Here is a 17,092-nt window from a genome sequence, read left to right as displayed (position 1 = left end):
CAAGAAAAAAAAGGGAGGCCATTATCCTCGCTATTGACATTCCTTTGCAGAAAGCGTCGCAAAAACGACACGCTCATTACTTGGAAAAGATACTTATTTACTTCTGCACACCTGATACTGACAAGCGTCTTTCTACGAGAGTTGAGAGAATTTGTACTAACTTATGAAATGTCACATGACTATTGAATGATATTTTTATGCTTTGCCTTTCATAGTTGCTTATTTCATTTGATATCTGGTTTCCAGCTGTGTTGCAGCATTGGTTTTATAAAATAAAATTAAATGCATTTGCTAATGTGAACACTTTCTGTCAACAGATCTATTAAATAATTATTTCATGATCCACATTCTTCGAAAAAGGAGCTCTTGGAATGGAAAGAGCAATAAGAAGCGACTAATAACAGTAACTGTATATATAATTTTCTTTTCAAGTAATTGGTAATTTGTTGTAGCATTAGTTTTTGTGGTGCACCACTTTAATTGCATAGACATTAAGATGTGAATAGACATTGTCCTTATCTGCATTGTTGTCTTTAGTGTACTATTTTTTTCTGTTTGTGGGTTTGTCATGTTTAGGTATAAGTTATAGCATTTGTTGTGGCTGTTTGCCATTCATAGTGCTACTGAATGTCACTTTGTATTACTAGGTTAAGCCAATTTTATTACTGATCTATTTTTCTAGTTTGCTGCGCATTGCCTTATATTAGTTGTAATATTGCTGCCTTTTTTGCCAATTTCCATTTTTTTATCATTGTTGTTTGTGTAAATCGTTTTGTGCTGCTGCATTGCCTCGTCCCTTAGTTAAGCATCTGAGCTCAGTAGATTCAAGTTAGCTTAAGATGGGGTAGGCTATAAAAGAGAACGAGTTGTGATGAATTGGAAGAAATGCATTGAGAAGCTATATGAAAATGATTTGGCCAAAAAAAGTAGTGTACAGTGGAGGAAAACTATTTTTGAAAGAGGATGTGAACAAAATACAGAAAGCATGCTTGGATAGGATATTTTGGTGGAAACAAATGTTGAGATAAGCCGAAAGATCTACAGAATGACGTTTTGGATTGGACTGCAGTACCAAATGTTCCCCTGAAAACAAACACTGTCCTTTCCTTTTGTGTTATCCCACTATGTGTTTGTGTTCCCTTGTGTATTTTTTTTCTTCCTGTCTCTGTGTACTGTTTCATAGAATTTTTTCTCTTCTAATACTAAGCTACATTCACTATGATGAGGAATACTGTTACCCTCAAATATAATTGGCGTTAATAATATGTTATTTACTTTGTTAAGACGTTTACACATTATTTATTCTGTTTTGTTTTAATGCTCATGTGTGAAGTTGATGTTTCAAAAGTTATTCTGATCTTTTATGCACGTACTTATGTCGTAAATTTTTTTTAACACTGATGTATTTGCTATTTCGATTCTTTTGTAAAGCCTGTATTACTGTAAATGTTATCTGTACTATTATGTTCTTCAATGATGTATTTTGTACCTTTGTTATTGTATTCTCTTGTTATAAAATTGTAATTGACACCTGTTCATCAAATTTAGTAACTTGTAAGTTACATTTCACTGCACACATTTCTGTTGGTCATACTATATGGACAATATGTGAGAAGTAGGGACTGATATTGTTTGCAAGTGTGTTGATAATTCAGCAAGGGACTGTTAACAGCATTGCTGGTTCTAAGGACAATTCCAAAAACTTTGTGAGTTGACAAGTCGGGGGTTATGGACTTGCTATATTATCCACAAGACTCTTCAGTGGTGATTGTGCGCCTGCACAGTCAAACAGATGGCTGTTGGCAATCTCTACAAGGACTACAGTGGGTCTACACCTTTGATGACACACCAACACCATTATTTCTACAAGGGCTGCAGTGGGTCTGCAACTCTGGTGGCCCACCAATACCGTAATCTCTACCAGGACTACAATGGGTCTACTCTGTGACGACCTACCTACCAATATTCTTCAAAACTTCGACTGACTCTGCTGTGGGTTTGCTCTGTTGTGGCCCATTACCTGTCTGCATGTCAAGAGTCAGCACTGTCTTTCCGTTGAAAGGACAACACTACTTCTTCAAGACTGCATGGAAATCCACTACTTCCGTGTGCATTTTCTTTTACTACTCAGACTTTGATGAATGATCAGGACTGTCTTTCTGGACTGTGAGAAAATTTTAGCTTTTGACCAACATTGTATCGATAAGTGTGTGCATTTCATTTCTTTGTTATTGTAATTATGAAAAAAAATTTCAAATCTGTATTGGCCACTACCCAAAACAATTTGTAAATTTTTTTTGGGGAGCATGGTGGCTATGTAAGTAGGCTGTTTAGATTTTTTTATTGGTAAAGCCGCCGCCACGTAGCGCTCTGTATAAAAATCACTGGCTGTGCCATATGCAGTCTGTGGCTGGTTTGCATTGTTGTCTGCCATTGTAGTGTTGGGCAGCGACAGCTGGATGTTAACAGCGCGTAGCGTTGCGTGGTTGGAGGTGAGCCGCCAGCATTGGTGGATGTGGGGAGAGAGATGGCGGAGTTTTGAAATTTGTAAGAATTGGTGTAATGAACTGCTATATATATTATGACTAGTAAGTTAAATACATTGTTTGTTCTCTATTAAAATCTTTCATTTGCTAACTATGCCTATCAGTAGTTAGTGCCTTCAGTAGTTTGAATCTTTTATTTAGCTGGCAGTAGTGGCGCTCGCTGTATTGCAGTAGCTTGAGTAACGAAGATTTTTGTGAGTTAAGTGATTTGTGAAACGTATAGGTTAATGTTAGTCAGGGCCATTCTTTCGTAGGGATTTTTGGAAGTCAGATTGCGTTGCGCTAAAAAAATATTGTGTGTCAGTTTAAGCATAGTCGTGTACAATTGTTCTAAGGGGACGTTTCAAAACAAAAAGTAGCTTTTTATGTATGATAGAGAAAACAGTAATATTTTAGGAGAGTATGGGGCAGTTTTTCTGAAACAGAATTCCGTATACACCAGATGACTCCCCTAAAAACATTTCCACAATAAATTCGTTTACAGCGAATGACATGTGACATATCTGCAACAGTTGGCGTTTAGGTTACACTGCGCGACACAAATGCATGTATGATGAATTTCAAATGAGATCACGCTACGTATCGCCACGCACCAAAAAAGAAAGTAAAAAAAGCGGAAATAAAAAGGGCTCCGCTTTGAGTCTTGTCGGGGCAGATGGCGCCTCGCCGCGACACCGCGCGTGTGCATTTTTAATTTTCTAATTCGCGTGGTAAACGCGGCGTGCGCGCTACATATTTATGAAGGGTTTTACATTTCGCCCTTCCTTTTTTAATGTGGTGTTGTGGCCTATAGCGAGAGCGTGTTATTTTACGCGCTTAATCCGCTGAGTACCAATGTTCTGTTTCTCTCGTCCTCATTCAGTTTCCGTTTTACAGAACTCTGGCCAGCATTCGCGAAGGGCCTGAGCTCTTCCAGCGTAGCTTAATGCACAGTTTCGTTCCGGTAAGAGGTTTTTATTGCTGAAACGACGGTCTTAACAAAAATTTTGGTGTTCTTTGAGTTTATAAATCGCACGAGGCACAAAACAGAAAAATACTTACTGACCAGGCGTCTATTCCTTTCAAAAGCTCCTTTTTATTCATTGAAGGCGCAAAGGAATACATTTAAGCCCATTCTATACGGTACAGTGTTGACAGTAAACACAAAAAAAAAACCGGACAAGTGCATGTATGACTTGCACTCTGAGGGTTCCGTATGAATTTAATTAGTTCATATATAGATTTTTGTGAGTGCGATTCTGAGTATCAAAATATCAGATGTAAATGGCCATGTCTTTTAATTGCATTGACGTAGAAGCTTAAAGTTTCTTACACGTCCAAGGAATCGTAGACCTTAGATAAAAGAAGAGAAAGGTAAACACTTAAACATATCTTATTCCGACGAAAACTCCATTCATTTTCGGAAACAAAAAGTAGCTTCTTTTATTCACGTCAGAGAGCACAGTAATACTGTAACAGTGTGTAGGGAATTTTTCTCAGCTAAAATTCCCTATAATCTTCAACTTCATATCTGTACCTCTTCCTTAGAAAAAGGGGTCTTAATAGACCCACAGGTATACAGACGGTTCTGCTTTTGTCGACTGAGGTATGGAAACGTAATAAGAAAAAATTCGTTATGATACATTGGCAATACCAGTAAATTTATTTATGCAACCAACTGAATTGCTATTACTCGAAAGGCACAAACCAGCCGTGCTTTTGCCCATAAGCAAAATGTGAGCTACACGATCTTGAAACACTGTAGTCGTCTTATGTTTCCATATTTAATAATAATAATAATAAACATTTCTCTACCGAAACGCAGATGCAATCAAACAGATGAGGGAGTTGTAGGGAAACAGTATATTAGAATAGTTTATATTTTAATAAAAGATCTACAGGAACAAATAAACATTTTGAAACAGCGCACAATGTATATTGGCACCTCATACAAAGTGTGTGTTTCCGACTGGCAGGTACTAGAACCCTTAACTAACATATAGTAACAAGAACAGATGTGCGTGTTTATGGATAAACTTGGATCCAGATTTCCACAGAAAAGTAATTCGTGATCATCGAGTTCGAAAAGATATTTATGCCATGCAACAACAACATAAAGCAAACCTTGTGACACAGGGTGTGCATCTCTCAGTACCAGCATCGGTGCTCTAGCAAAATACGATGACACTGAAACTATAAATCACTTTGTGCGGCTAGAAGTACGTATTCAACATCTGTAAGAAAAGTCAGTTGCTCAAAAAGGAGTTCGTTATTCAGCAACAAAAATGTTTCACCTTTATCCCACCAAATAAAGTGTCTGGCAAGTAGCAGATCAAGTTTTAAATCTAGCTTAAAATAATTCCTTTTGGACAACTCCTTCTACTCCATGGACGAGTTTCTCTTTCAGAAATTATACAAAAAAATTGTACCTCTAAGTGTAATTGCATGTGTAGAACTAAAAATTTTAGTAATATTAACAGTAGCACTAGTCATATATTTATATATATATATATATATGAATAGTGTTACTGTTATATATATATATATATATATATATATATATATATATATATATATATATATATATCCACGAACCTACTACAGTGTCGTAGCGGAGAGGTGATACTCCGCGTCCCCGGGTGGCGGATAGGGGTGTCCTCACTGGCTTGCCGGAGGATATGAGTGAAATAAAATAGCTCTCGTGGACCAAACACTCAACCTCTATGGTTCACAACCATAGTTGTAATTTGGAGCTTGCTCCATCCAAGGCTCAATGCCTTCGGTAGTCAAATATTGACGGAAATCTTTTAAGAAAATCTCCACCGCTTGGCACTACCCAAGGAAGACTGCATTTGGATACGGTGGGCAGTCACTTAAGAGATAAGTTGGATGAGTCGGAGCATCTAGAAATACCCAAGACAGACCAAAGACCGAAACAGAAATCAAAAATGAAACAAATAAATAATTTAGCAACATTTAACATTAACTCCCTGGCACAAGTAGGAAAATTGAAAATTCTAACTAATGAACTAGACAAACAAGGGATCCTAATAGCAGGACTACAAGAGATGAGGAATTCGGACCAGGTGCCCATGGAATCTCAAGGTTATAGAATATATAAAGGCATCCCAGGAGAAAGAGTGATGAAAAATTGTCCTCAATTTGATATGGGATTCATAGTCAACTTAAAAATAATTGATTCGAAAACAGATTTCCAATCCCAATCTCCTAGGCTCTCGACGCTGACAGTAAAAGCATCAAATAAAATCTATACAATAATTAACGCCCGTGCTCCCACAAATGATAAAAACAATAGGAGAAAAACCAGAGAAGAGACGGATGAATTCTGGGACCTACTAGAGCGAACAGTGACAAATATAAACAAAAATCATAGTAAAATTTTAATAGGTGATTTCAATGCACAACTGGGCAATGAAAAGAGATACAGAGACATAATAGGAAAATGGCTGGCTCAAAAACGAACCACTAAAAATGGTATAAGATTAGTAGAATTCTGTAGAAACCATAACATGATATCAAAATTGACCTATTTTATGAGAAAACCCAATAAACTAAAGACATGGAAACACCCAGATGGGAAAAAGGGGGAATGGCAATTATATCACATCTGTAAGGACAAAAATTACCATAAAGAAATCCAAAATGTTAAAGTACTTAGAGGAATAGACATGGTGTCAGACCATTAAATGGTGAAAATCAAATCTAAATTCACGCCTGCAAAGAAACCAAAATCCATATTTAAAATGAGAAAAATATATGACCCTCATAAACTAATAAACAATGATCAATATAAAGAACTAACTCAAAAAAATTGAGAAAACTGATAAATGAGAAGAGATAGTCCCGAAACTAAAAGAAATAGCTGAAAAAATTGCCCCACCAAACCCAAGGAAAAAGCATCAATGGTGGAATGAGGAATGCGATAAAGCATTTGAAAATAGACACCAAGCATGGTTAAATCATCAAAGCCAGAAAACAGAGAAATCACATGAAGAATTGACTAAACAAAGAAAACTAACTCAAAAAACAATCAGAAGTACTAAAAGACAATATCAAAAGAGCATTATTCAACAAATAGAAATAGATCATAAAAAGAGCAAATTCAAGGGATTATTATAAAATATTTTGTAAACAACTTCAAAAATATGAACCACCAACACTCATGCTAAAAGATACAACCGGAAAAATAGCACACAACAATAAAGATAATGCCCAAATTCTTAAGGAGCACGGAACATTTCAGCCTATGACTCGGGACTGGGGAAGAGCTAGAACGACTAGGACACCTGCAACAGACGAGGCAATTCTTCGTGGAGTTGACGATAATCCTAATGTCGGCGTCAGAGAAGTTGCTGCTGTACAAGGTAACGTTCACCACGTCACTGTATGGAGAGTGCTATGGGAGAACTATTTGTTTCCGTACCATGTACAGCATGTGCCTCTAGTTGTTTCCGTACCATGTACAGCATGTGCAGGCACTATCAGCAGCTGATTGGCCTCCAAGAGTACACTTCTGCGAATGGTTCATCCAACAATGTGTCAATCTTCATTTCAGTGCAAATGTTCTCTTTATGGATGAGGCTTCATTCCAACGTGATCAAATTGTAAACATTCACAATCAACATGTGTGGGCTGACGACAATCCGCACGCAATTGTGCAATCACGTCATCAACACAGATTTTTTGTGAACGTTTGGACAGGCATTGTTGGTGATGTCTTGATTGCGCCCCATGTTCTTCCACCTACGCTCAATGGAGCACGTTATCATGATTTCATACTGTACCTGTGCTGCTAGAACATGTGCCTTTACAAGCACGACACAACATGTGGTTCATGCACGATGGAGCTCCTGCACATTTTAGTTGAAGTGTTCGTACGCTTCTCAGCAACAGATTCGGTGACCGATGGATTGGTAGAGGCGGACCAATTCCATGGCCTCCACGCTCTCCTGGCCTCAACCCTCTTGACTTTTATTTATGGGGGCATTTGAAAGCTCTTGTCTACACAACTCTGGTACCAAATGTAGAGACTCTTCGTGCTCGTATTGTGGACGGCTGTGATACAATACACCATTCTCCAGGGCTGCATCAGTGCATCAGGGTTTCCATGCGACGGAGGGTGGATGCATGTATCCTCGCTAACGGAGGACATTTTGAACACTTCCTGTAACAAAGTGTTTGAAGTCACGCTGGTACGTTCTGTTTCTGTGTGTTTCCATTCCATGATTAATGTGATTTGAAGAGAAGTAATAAAATGAGCTCTGACATGGAAAGCAAGCGTCTCCAGACACATGTCCACATATTTTCTTTCTTTGCGTGTGAGGAATGCTTCCTGTAAGTTTGGCCGTACCTTTTTGTAACACCCCGTATGTAAGAACCACACAGCTCGTTTTTTGTCTATTGTATCCACCAATATAACGTGGTCGCCTGCAAAAAGGAATGACTTAATTACTGTACATTTCGATGGGCAGTAATCTTCCATCTTCTTTGAACATTTGTTGACAATGTACTTCATGTGCATATTATTCCGCTGGATGACGTATTCAAGATGGGTAATGATACATCGCTTTGGAGAATACTTGTACAATATTGGCTTCTGTTTGTAATATAGTACTGTTACTTCTTCTTATTACAGTGCGAACTCTGATGATGGCCAGTAATTAAAAGGCCGATATCGGTTAGGACTTAACATCGGCTGCGATTAAGACTGCTTTTAAATAATTTTATCATAATAATATCACTGTTCTCCGACAATGTTGTATAAAATTATGAAATTTGGTTAATTTCAAAGTGGCCGGAGCCTTAATAACACCAATTCTTTTTCTGAAAATGTCTTTCAGCCAAAATGTTAAAAAGGCCAATAATTTCAGCAGAATACAATGCGTAATTTTACTGACAGAGCTGCCGTGATTAACTGGCTGTATCAGTATATAAATATGAAGATTGTCATGAAGCAAGAACGGCTGTGACTGACCATTAAAAAATATAACTTAAATATTTAAAAGAAAATATAACACAGTATTAAGCAAGCGTCCGTTACTGACCAACAGTTAAGTACTTTAAACGTTTTAAGTAAAGCGGCTCTGACGGGACAATGCTGAACATACAACCATCTAAGGAAATGAAGACGGAGAAGCCTTTAAACAACAACGCCCTGGAGAAATAGTCAGCTATACGAATCAGGAACTTTCAGGTACCGTTTGCTTTCTGAACAAACGGCCAGAAATATTTAGGAGACATCTTCTTCAAAGATTCAATTAAACAGGCAAGGCATCTAATTCACTTCAAGCAAGGAACAACAGACTTAATATAATGCTGCCAGTTTTCTCTGCGCGTAACAAGAGCATGCCGATACGTGCTTAAAGTGGGTTGACATGCTCTTTCTTTTTCATGAATCGAGAATTTCAGTTTTTTCTTTACGTAAAAGAACTAGTATTTAATAAACAACAGAATGATTTTACTGGCATTACGTTGTGGTAATTATCGGCAAGAAATTTTAAAATGTCGTAAAAAGGCTCTTAAGTATGTAACTTTGTCACCTCCAGGTAATCCGTCTTTGCTTTAGCCTCGCTTCCATTTCGGCGATTGAACTCCTTTTACAGAGGACGTAATATCGATATTTCTTATTAGCTGAGGCTTCGTAAATCTGCCTTCGATTAGTTCGGTAATTGCAGGCTGGCCATTTTGAAATGATGCAGATGGTGTCGCGTCATATGAACACACCTCATTTAGAAACGTCCTCAATGCTGTAGAAGGCATTGATTACGTTCTGATTAAATAATGATTTATTTCCTAACAGATGTTATGACCGACCTCTGTTCGTCCCGACGCATCTAAATCAGCTACACGCCTCTCGCAGTTTCAAGGGTATTCACAGGGATCAGACTACATATTAAGAACGATACTCTAATTAGATCGCAGATTACTGCCAAAAAATTCTGATGTGTTACGTACGATAATTAAATATGATATGATGATGAAGACTCATACTCCCTTGTTGCGTATTCCACATAGAATACGATACGTACGATAATTAAATATGATATGATGATGAAGACTCATACTCCCTTGTTGCGTATTCCACATAGAAAAAGTCGTCGTTCTTACCATGAAGACTTAAGATTATTGAATTCTACATCTGACTGCTAGTAAATGAATACAATAATGCTCTGTGAACTGAGTCGTAGAAAAAAAGGCAGAATCATTTCTCTTTGGACCACATCATTTGACGAAAAGATGAAATTAAATAGGCACGCTTCCAGCTAACAAGACGTGGCGCAGACATTTATTTCATATTCTGCCTTACAAGGCCTCAAGTATGTGCCTTCTGTAGATGTTCAATTTCTTCCATAAGGGAACGTGGCAGGCAATTTCATATGAAACTGGCACGCACTTACTGAAAAATACGTTGAATGCTTTCTCGCTCTATCTCTCTCTCTCTCTCTCACACACACACACACTCTCTCTTAGTCTCTATACCCTACCTCTTTCCCTTTTCTGCGTTTTCTCAATCTCTTCCATTTAATTTTCGAATTTTAATCAAAGACGCTACACCTAGACAACAATGAGGTACGATACGGTTATCCAGTTAGGTATTCCATACGATGACATATCGCATAGATAAATACACATGTTATATATGGACTTGTACAGGGTGGTCCATTGATCGTAACCGGGCCAAATATTTCACTAAATAAGCGTCAAACGAAAAAACTACAAAGAACGAAACTTGTCTAGCTTGAAGGGGGAAACCAGGTGGCACTATGGTTGGCCCGCTAGATGGCGCTGCCATAGGTCAAACGGATATTTACAGCGTTTTTTAAAACAGGAACCCCCATTTTTATTAGATATTCGTGTAACACGTCAACAAATATGAATGTTTTAGGTGGACTACTTTTTCGCTTTGTGATAGATGGCGCTGCAATAGTCACAAATATATGGATCACAATTTTAGACTAATAGTTGGTAACAGGTAGTTTTATAAATTAAAATGCAGAACGTAGGTACGTTTGAATATTTTACTGCGGTTGTTGCAGTGTGATACATGTACCTTTCTGAACTTATCATTTCTGAGAACGCATGCTGTTACAGCGTGATTACCAGTAAATGCCACATTAATGCAATAAATGCTCAAAATGATGTCCGTCAACCTTAATGCATTTGGCAATACGTGTAACGACATTCCTCTCAACAGCGAATAGTTCGCCTTACGTAATGTTCGCACATGCATTGACAATGCGCTCATCTTCAACTTTCGCAGCAGAAAGAAATGCGGGAACGTCATATCCGGTGAACGTGCTTCGACGACGAATCCACCTGTAATGAAATACGCTGTTCAATACCGCTTCAACAACACGCGAGCTATGTACCGGACATCCATCATGTTGGAAGTACATCGCCATTCTGTCATGCTGTGAAACATCTTGCAGTAACATCGGTAGAACATTACGTAGGAAATCGGCGTACATTGCACCATTTAGATTGCCATCGATAAAATGGGGGCCAATTATCTTTCTTCCCATAATGCTACGCTATACATTATCCCGTCAAGGTCGCTGATGTTCCACTTGTCACAGCCATCGTGGATTTTCCGTTGCCCAATAGTGCATATTACGCCGGTTTACGTTACAGCTGTTGGTGAATGTCGCTTCGTCGCTAAATAGAATGCGCGCAAAAAATCTGTCATCGACCCGTAATTTCTCTTGTGCCCAGTGGCAGAACTGTACACGTCGTTCAAATTCGTCGCCATGCAATTCCTGGTGCAAAGAAATGGGGTACAGGTGCAATCGATGTTGATGTAGGATTCCCAACACCGACGTTTGTGAGATTCCCGATACTCGTGCAATTTGTGTGCTACTGATGTGCGGATTAGCCGCGACAGCAGCAAAGCACCTACTTGGGCATCATCATTTACTGCAGGTCGTGGTTGACGTTTCACATGTGGCTGAACACTTCCTGTTACCTTAAATAACGTAACTATCTGGCGAACGGTCCGGACACTTGGATGATGTCGTCTAGGATACCAAGCAGCATAAATAGCACACATCCGTTGGGCATTTTGATCACAGTAACCATTACTCAACACGATATCGATCTTTTCTGCAACTGGTGAACGGTTCATTTTAACACGGGTAATGTATCACTAAGCAAATACCGCCCGCACTGGCGGAATGCTATGTGATACCACGTACTTATACGTTTGCAACTATTATAGCGCCATCTATCACAAAGCGAAAAAACTGGTCCAACTAAAAGATTCGTATTTATTTGCGTATTTCACGAATATGGAATAAAAATTTGGGTTCCTATTTAAGCAAAAGACAGTGGATATCTGTTTGACCTATGGCAGCGCCATCTATCTGGCCAACAATAGCGTTATCTGGTTTCCCTCTTCAAGTTTCGTTCTTTGTAGTTTTTTCGTTTGACGCTTATTTAGTGAAATATTTGGCCCGGTTACGATCAATGGACCACCCTGTACAAGTCCATATATAACATGTGTATTTATCTATGCGATATGTCATCGTATGGAATACCTAACTGGATAACCGTATCGTACCTCATTGTTGTCTAGGTGTAGCGTCTTTGATTAAAATTCGAAAATTAAATGGAAGAGATTGAGAAAACGCTTATTTCGTGAGACATTTGGCCCGGTCAGTATCAACGGACCACCCTGTATAGTGAGAAAGCTTTTTTTTTTTTTTAACGGAAACAAAGCGTGCTATACGTCCTCACGTAGTGTAATTCCCACCGGGCATGGGGAAGGAACTGCTAAGTGACAGTGCGGGACGTAGATAAAATTTCTGAGCGGAATCTAGTGCAGGCGGAGCCGTAAGTTCCGCTTACGCCTTTATCGGGTGTCGGCCCCACGGCAGCCGGCGCGCGCCCCGGGTTCAGGCGCCGTGGCACGGCCAGAATGAGCCGTAGTCCCTAACGATAGGGGCGCCGCGCCGCGGCGAGCAGTGATTTACCGGCCTGCCTGACGGCCGATAGCGGAACCAGCCGGCCAGCCAGCCAGCCAGCGGGGGAAAAAGGCGCGCGGGGCGCACTCTATCTTGTTTACAGAGCGCGGCCCGCTTCATTACGGCGACACTTGGCCCGGGGCGACGCGCGCCGCGCCCGGAATGTGCGGCAGGCGCCGGCCTTATCTGCGGCACAGCGCCGTCCGCCATGTTTACGTGATCCCACTGACTCTCTTCCCCCTCTGCTACTGTCCCCCTATCCTTTTTCTGCGACAATGGACATGTCATTCTAGCAGTGTAGTTTTCAAAACGCTAACAGGTGCTAAACACAGTTTTCCAAAATTCCTACGCCAAAGAAAGTAAACATCCGAAAATTCGAACCGGAAACAACTGCCATCATGAGTAACTTAGAAGTAGATACCATCGATGAACCGAAGCAACATAAAGCGCTCAATGAAGACAAGTGTTCCGGTCCAAATAACATGCTACAGATCGGAGCGTGGAATGTCAGATCCCTTAATCGGGCAGGTAGGTTAGAAAATTTAAAAAGGGAAATGAACAGGTTAAAGTTAGATATAGTGGGAATTAGTGAAGTTCGGTGGCAGGAGGAACAAGACTACAGGGTTATAAATACCAGATCAAATAGGGGTAATGCAGGAGTAGGTTTAATAATGAATAGGAAAATAGGAATTTGGGTAAGCTACTACAAACAGCATAGTGAACGCATTATTGTGGCCAAGATAGATATGAAGGTCACACCTACGACAGTAGTACAAGTTTATATGCCAACTAGCTCTGCAGATGATGAAGAAATTGATGAAATGTGTGATGAGATAAAAGAAATTATTCAGGTAGTGAAGGGAGACGAAAATTTAATAGTCATGGATGACTGGAATTCGTCAGTAGGAAAACGGAGAGAAGGAAAGATAGTAGGTGAATATGGATTGGGGGGGACGAAATGAAAGAGGAAGCTGTCTGGTAGAATTTTGCACAGAGCATGACTTAAATATAGCTAAAACTTGGTTTAACAATCATAAAAGAAGGTTGTATACATGGAAGAATCCTGGAGATACTAAAAGGTATCAGATAGATTACATAATGGTAAGACAGAGATTTATGAATCAAGTTTTAAATTGTAAGACATTTCCAGGGGCAGATGTGGACTCTGACCACAATCTATTGGTTATGAACTGTAGATTAAAACTGAACAAATTACAAAAAGGTGCTAAATTAAGGAGATGGGACCTGGATAGACTGAAAGAACCAGAGGTTGTAGAGTGTTTCAGGGAGAGCATAAGGGAACAATTGACAGGAATGGCGGAAAGAAATACAGTAGAAGAAGAATGGGTATCTTTGAGGGATGAAGTAGTGAAGGCAGCAGACGATCAAGTAGGTAAGAATACGAGGGCTAGTAGAAATCCATGGGTAACAGAAGAAATATTGAATTTAATTGATGAAAGGGGAAAATATAAAGATGCAGTAAATGAAGAAGGCAAAAAGGAATACAAACGTCTCAAAAATGAGATCGACAGGAAGGTCAAACTGGCTAAGCAGGCATGGCTAGAGGACAAATGTAAGGATGTAGAGGCTTATCTCACTAGGGGTAAGACAGATACTGCTTACAGGAAAATTAAAGAGACCTTTGGAGAGAAGAGAACCACTTGTATGAATATCAAGGGCTCAGATGGAAACCCAGTTCTAAGCAAAGAAGGGAAGGTGGAAAGGTGGAAGGAGTATATAGAGGGTTTATACATGTGCGATGTACTTGAGAACAATATTATGGAAATGAAAGAGGATGTAGACGAAGACGAAATGGGAGATACTGCGTGAAGAGTGTGACTGGGCACTGAAAGACCTGAGTCGAAACAAGGCCCCCGGAGTAGACAACATTCCATTAGAACTACTGACTGCCTTTGGAGAGCCAGTCATGACAAAACTCTACCATCTGGTGAGCAAGATGTATGAGACAGGCGAAATACCCTCAGACTTCAGGAAGAATATAATAATCCCAAAGAAAGCAGGAATTGACGGATGTGAAAATTACCGAACTATCAGTTTAATAAGTCACAGCTGTAAAATACTAACGCAAATTCTTTACGGACAAATGGAAAAACTGGTGGAAGCGGACCTCGTGGAAGATCACTTTGGATTCCGTAGAAATGTTGGAACACGTGAGGCAATACTAACCTTATGACTTGTCTTAGAAGAAAGATTAAGACAAGGCAAACCTACGTTTCTAGCATTTGTAGACTTAGAGAAAGCATTTGACAATGTTAACTGGAATACTCTCTTTCAAATTCTGAAGGTGGTAGGGGTAAAATACATCGAGAATAAGCCTATTTACAATTTGTACAGAAACCAGATGGCAGTTATAAGAGTCGAGGGGCATGAAAGGGAAGCAGTGGTTGGGAAGGGAGTGAGACAGTGTTGTAGACTCTCCCCCGATGTTATTCAGTCTGTATGTTGAACAAGCAGTAAAGGAAACAAAAGAAACCTTCGGAGTAGGTATTAAAATTCATGGACAAGAAATAAAAACTTTGAGGTTCGCCGATGACATTGTAATTCAGTCAGAGACAGCAAAGGACTTGGAAGAGCAGTTAAACGGAATGGACAGTGTCTTGAAAGGAGGATATAAGATGAACATCAACAAAAGCAAAACTAGGATGATGGAATGCAGTCAAATTAAATTGGGTGATGCTGAGGGAATTAGATTAGGAAATGAGACACTTAAAGAAGTAAAGGAGTTTTGCTATTTAGGGTGCAAAATAACTGATGATGGTCGAAGTAGAGAGGATATGAAATGTAGACTGGCAATGTTAAGGATATCGTTTCTGAAGAAGAGAAATTTGTTAACATCGAGTATAGATTTAAGTGTCAAGAAGTCGTTTCTGAAAGTATTTGTATGGAATGTAGCCTTGTATGGAAGTGAAACATGGACGATAACTAGTTTGGACAAGAAGAGAATAGAAGCTTTCGTAATGTTGTGCTACAGAAGAATGTTGAAGATTAGATGGGTAGATCACATAACTAATGAGGAGGTATTGAATAGAATTGAGGAGAAGAGGAGTTTGTGGCACAACTTGCCAAGAAGAAGGAACTGGTTGTTATGACATTTTCTGAGGCATCAGGGGATCACATATTTAGCACTGGAGAGCAGCATGGAGGGTAAAAATCGTAGATGGAGACCAACAGATGAATACACTAAGCACATTCAGATGGATGTAGGTTGCAATAAGTACTGGAAGATGAAGAAGGTTGCACAGGATAGAGTAGCACGAAGAGCTGCTTCAAACCAGTCTCAGGACTGAAGATTACAACATCAACAACAGATGCTACACATTTTCCCTAAATTCCTTCGCCAAAGAACGTAAATATTCAAAAATTCGGATCGGAAACAACTGTCATCATGAGTAACTTATAAGCAGATATCCTCCGTGAACCGAAGCAGCATAAAGCGCTCAATTAAGAGAAGTTTTTCGGTCCAAATAACATACAAATAACTTTCCCTTCAGAGAATCGTATTTAACCCTAGCTGGTGGAAAGGTTCGTACCAAAAGACCGGAATGTTCAACTGTTGACACCACTACTCAAGAAAGAAAATAGGAGTAATTCACTGAATTACAGGCCCATATCACTAACGCTGTTTGCGCTAGGATTGTACTATTGAGCCAAAATGTCATGACCACTGCCCATATCGTCGTTGGATGGCGCCTGGTGGCGTTGCGGGCCCGTGACGCGGTAATAAAAATATGTAGACGGAACAGACACAGATGAAGGATCATCCTAGTGAAGATGCAGATGGGGAAATCCATAGAGGCGCTACAGTCCGGATCCCCGCGACCGCTACGGTCGCCAGTTCGAATTCTGCCTTGGAAATGGATGTGCCTGTTGTCCTTAGGTTCTACATCTCGTGGACGAATAGCGCGAACTGTGTTTCACACGCCCGTCTTTTTCGAAACCCATGATGATTCCTACAGAGTAGATTACTAGTCTCCAGAAAAGTCATTATACTAGAACATAATACGTGTTCTAAGATTCTACAACTGATCGACGTTAGAGATATAGGTCTATAGTTATGTACATCTGTTCGACGTCCCTTCTTGAAAACGGGAATGAGCTGTGCCCTTTTCCAGTCCTTCTAGAGACCTACGGTACACCGCTGCAAGAAGGGAGCAAGTTCCTTTGCGAACTCTGTGTAAAATCAGGTCCAGCGGTCTTTCCTATTTTAATTGTTTCTCTATCCCTCTGACGTCTATTTCGATATCTACCGTTTTGTCATCTGTGCGAAAATCTAGAGAAGGAACTACAGTGCCGTCTTCCTCTGTGAAACAGCTTTGGAAAAACACATTTAGTATTTCATCCTATAGTCTGTCATCCTCTGTTTCAGTACCATTTTGGCCACAGAGTGTCTGGACACTTTGTTTTGATCCACCTCCCGCTTTGACATCAGACCAAAATTTCATAGGATTTTCTGCCAAGTCAGTACATAGAACTGTAAGGTGTCAGGCAAATCCAACACCTTCCATGAAAACCCTGACGTGATAAGCAAATCTACTAGTATGTCACATAGCTCTGAATAAATCGTGA

The sequence above is a fragment of the Schistocerca gregaria genome, chromosome 2 (genome assembly GCF_023897955.1).
Source record: "Schistocerca gregaria isolate iqSchGreg1 chromosome 2, iqSchGreg1.2, whole genome shotgun sequence".
Lineage (NCBI taxonomy): Eukaryota > Metazoa > Arthropoda > Insecta > Orthoptera > Acrididae > Schistocerca > Schistocerca gregaria.
This window is presented reverse-complemented; position numbering follows the sequence as displayed.